At 36.9% G+C, this 4,621-nt stretch overlaps 1 non-coding gene across 1 annotated transcript; it reads right to left on the bottom strand.

Moving 5' to 3' along the window:
- Window positions 1–3,635: 3,635 nt before the first annotated feature.
- Window positions 3,636–3,742, bottom strand: LOC145565395 (small nucleolar RNA R71). Its single transcript, XR_014095024.1, has one exon. It is a non-coding gene; the product is annotated as a small nucleolar RNA R71 (small nucleolar RNA).
- Between the last annotated feature and the right edge of the window lie 879 nt (window positions 3,743–4,621).

Raw genomic sequence — 4,621 nt, 5'->3', positions numbered from 1 at the left:
TCACCTACACTCCTATATCCCTCCCTTCCTTTGTTGACGAGCCTATTGGGACCCCTTTGTTTATGATGATTTTAATGTCCCTTATTCTTCTATCGTTGAGGAAAAGGGTGATGTTGCCACCCAAAAATATTTTGAGGAGAGTTTGCCTTCTTCTTCTTCTTCTTCTTCTTCTTCTTCTTCTTCTTCTTCTTCTTCTTCTTCTTCTTCTTCTTCTTCTTCTTCTTCTTTTCCCTTTTCTTATTTTGTTGAATTTTCTTTTAATTCTTCTTCTTTTTTCTTCGCATCTCTCTCCTCATTTGCATGCACTATCCTTGTTGCACATACTCCTTCCGTCATTTGTCTACCTTCTATATTATGAAATGTGTAGTAGTGCATTTGACAAGCTCTTGCATTCGTTGCAATATTATTTTCTAGAGTGGTCAAGCTTGGACCTTAAGCAAGCCTCTCTCAAGAAGTAACCCGTGTTTTATTGCTTTCATTTTCTTTTCTTTTTAGAATAGAATATCTCTCATGGAATGGTTGTGTACCTTTTGCTAGGTACATGACTTGATATACTTTGGTGCATTGGTTTGGATCAAGATTCAAGGAAGTATAATTCAACATTTTCTAGCATAAGGAAGACGAGATTCAATTAAAGAGGAAATCAGCTTTGAAAGGTTGAATTGGGTCATTTGCGGGTATTTACACCCACCTAAATCCGATAATATCTTTCCTTGCTCTTTCTCTTATGGTTGATGCCTTGTTGGACATGTGTTGGTATTGTTGGATTGCTTTCTTTGTTTACCCCTCCCGTGGATTATTTGATTTGAGTTTGAGCATGTTGTCTCATTTAAGCTTGGGGGAGGGTATTCTATCATGTTTGGTGTAATTTTGATTCATATATGCCATGCACATTTGTATATGTATTTCCCTGTTCTTTATCTTGAAAAAATCCAAAAAGATTTTTGTTTCTATCAAGGCAAATTTGCAATGTGTTTTATTTTGTTCTTGTTTTGGATATAATACTTTTGGACTTGTATAGTTGAATGTTTTTCTTCTTAAATGGTAACGGTGTGCATGGTTTAAGAGTATGCTTAGAACTTTTGGGACCTTGAAGCCGGATTCTATTGTTTTTGAAAATATGTATTCCATGCTCGAGTTTCAAATGGAGAACACTAGAGATCCTAATCAATGCCAAACTTGGGAAGAGGCCTCTGGAAACTTGGATAACAACCTTAACCTGAAAAATAAAGGAAAACAAGCAAATAAAAGATAAAATAACAAAATAAACCAAGAAATCCATAAAGAAAGAAATCCAACTAAGAAAATGCAAACCAAAAGAAATAAAGAGTAAAATCAAGGGATAGCTAAGTGATGTGTCTATTTTATATAGTATTTTACCCCCATCCCTTGGTCGTAATTAATAGTGTTTTTGGCTCTTTTCGGGCCACTTTTATTACTAATTTGTGTTTTCTAGTGTTTTCGTAGTTTTAGTTGTATTTTACAGGAAAGTGCACTCTTGGAGCATTTTCCCGGGCTTTATAGATCAACTACGGAAGCTAGAAGGACACGACCACTTTTGGAGCCCAGGATCGGTGAGAGCCGATGATTAAGGGCTCGGTAATTGGAATCCCGAGGCTTTGGACCGAGTATTCAAGACCCGAAGAGGAAATCCGGATTGGGCCGAGAAATCATGCCCAATCGAAGTCCGAGCCTCAAAGTGAAGCAAGCGCCCGATCGTGCAAGCGTCTAGCACGATCGGGCGATGCTGCGGAGAAGGAATGCGAAGGAAAAGGCGGGCCCAATTGGGCAACCCTTCGCTCGATCGGGCGCGTGTTTTTATATAGCCTGATTAGTTTAGTTTTAATTTTGTTTTAGGAAACGTTTATATACGAGTTTTGTACGGATTTTGGAGGATCTTCTTTCTTAGACTTTCTCTCTCTACTTAGGATTTTTCTCTCTCTTTACTTTTCTCTAAAACCTTGTTCTTGATTATTTCCATTAATACAGATTAGTTTGGTAACAATTTCTCTTCTCTTAATCTTAGTTATTTACTTTACTCCTTCCATCATGACTTATTTTATTGCTTTGATTAGTTTAATTTTTACTATGTGTGAGTAGTTCTATTTCTAGGGTTTATGGGGATCCTTAAATAATATGAAGGGGTAATTTATTGTTGTTAATTATCAATGCTAGATTAATTTCCTATTGATTGATTTAATGCTCTGTGACTAGATTAGGCCTATCTTTTATGCATGAGTTTGACAACATTGATTCAAGATTCGAGAGATGAGAGTTGATGTTTAGGTCTAGTTTCAATAGGCAGATTAATTTATAAATGGTTAAGTCGAGATTCGAGAGATGAGATTTAATACCGGTAAATTAATTGTGTGATTGTAATACGTAGCGAAAGCCCTTTACAATCTGGTTAATTGATGCATTGATGATTGACTATTATTGATTATTGGTATTGCATGATAATTTCTTATTGAATTGTTTTAACTTTTTACAATTGCGGCTTGTAAAAGTATAGCAATATTAAATTGATGAATCGAGCAGATGTTAATTTGATATTAAAGGCTATTTTAAAAAAGAACTTAGATCTAGTAAATTGCGAGAGCCTGTTAGATCTATGTTGATTAATAAATTGCGAGAGCCTGTTAATCATGTTATTTATGCAATGTCAATGATTGATTACTATGTTTTACTCTGGAGTATTATTTATTGGTGAACCTATTCCCTAGATCCTTTCATATATTGTTTTCTCTCTATTCTCAATCTTAGTAGTTTAGTTTCTTATTCGAATATATATATTGGTTACTTAGATAATTTAGATTATAATAATTAATTAGGAGTAAAAAGACTTGTTTCCCTGTGGAGATCGACCCTACTTCCCTATCTACTTTAGTTAGAGGACTTAGGAATTATTTTTGATTAGGGGATACAACTTTACCCTGTCAAAATTTGGCGTCGTTGCCGGGGAAACGATTTTATTTTTATTTCTGATTATTTTTGTAGTCTAGGTTATTTTCTTTTTGTCTCAGAGAACATTAGTTCTCTGAGGCAAATCTCATATTTGTTTCTAGTTTTTGTTTATGCCCAGGTGTTCCAGATCAGGTTACATCCCATTCGATCCTGAGATCGAACGTTCCTTCCATAGACAGAAAAATCTCTACAAGCAAATCCTGGCGGATTCTGGTGATAATAACAATAATCACCGAGATCCTCCAACTGGTTCTAGCGATTCAGAGGTATCATCAGACGCAGAATCAGAGATGACGACTCCAAAGAAGCTTAGTGATTATTCACAACCAAAGCTTACGGATTTTCCACATCTCACCCCCACTCCAGCTCTTGATGGGGTTCAATTTGAAATTAAACCTCAATTTATAACGATGATAGAGAGGAAGCAATTCAGTGGAGCCAAGGGTGAAGACCCGAATCTTCACATTGCCGACTATTATCAATATTGTAACACCATAAGGCAAGCCAGGGTTACTCAAGACCAAATCAGGGAGATTCTCTTTCCCTTCTCTTTAACTGGAAAAGCTAAATTGTGGTTTAATGGTTTAAATAGAACTACACTCGGTATAACTGACTGGGAAACTCTTGTTTTGAATTTCTATAATAAGTATTATCCTGTAGAGAGAACAGCCGTACTACGGAGTGCGATCCAGAACTTTGCCCAAGAAGTCGATGAGTCTTTATATGAGGCTTGGGAGAGGTTTAAGGACTTACAAAGAGAATGCCCTCACCATAATTTAGCGCAATGGCAGTTAATCCAAGCCTTTTATAACGGCATTGGAAATTCCTCTAGAATAATTTTAGACTCTGCAGCTAGTGGGAGATTTATGAATCTTAATGTTGATGAAGCAGGTCAGGTTATTGATGAAGATATGGCGATACACAATTCCCAATATGGGAATCCTAGAGGATTTGCGAACAAGGGGAAACATAGTGTTGACTCTGTATCCTTTTTGCAAGCTCAACTGACCTCTATTTGCCAAAAATTAGATAATCTGAGCACTGCTAATGTAGCTAATGTTTCTGCGATTAATAATAATTCTAATGAGGCTTTCTGTGAAAATTGTGGTATTGTAGGTCATTGGGAGCAAGATTGCAGGAGTTTTGTGGAGCAAGTTAATGCCTTTCAAGCCTATAGGCAGAATAATCCATACTCCAACACCTACAATCCTAGGTATCGGAATCATCCGTACCTTTCCTACCGGAGCACTAATGTTCAAAATCCACCACCACAAGAACCACAGGCGCCACAGCAACAGCAGAAGAAATATTATCATCCCAATGCTAGCCAGAAGAACCAACCACAACAAACCTCCTCATCTTCTGACCCTTCTCTGGTGGAAATTAGAGCAATGTTGGTTAATATGCAAAAGCATATGGAGAGTAGAGATGCGACAATTGATCAAATTCTAGCACATAATAAAATTGTAGATAATCAAATTGCGCAACTCTCCGCTACTCTACAAGCCTGCCAACAAGGAGCTCTGCCAGCACAGCCAACCCGGCCTACGGATCAAGCATTTGTAATTACTCTAAGGAGTGGTTCAAACTATGAAGGGCCCTCTATGCCCGGAGTTGATGAACCTGTTTTATTAAATAATGTTAATCTTGATTCTGT

Source organism: Chenopodium album, chromosome 1, assembly GCF_948465745.1.
Source record: "Chenopodium album chromosome 1, dcCheAlbu1.1, whole genome shotgun sequence".
Lineage (NCBI taxonomy): Eukaryota > Viridiplantae > Streptophyta > Magnoliopsida > Caryophyllales > Amaranthaceae > Chenopodium > Chenopodium album.
This window is presented reverse-complemented; position numbering and strand designations above follow the sequence as displayed.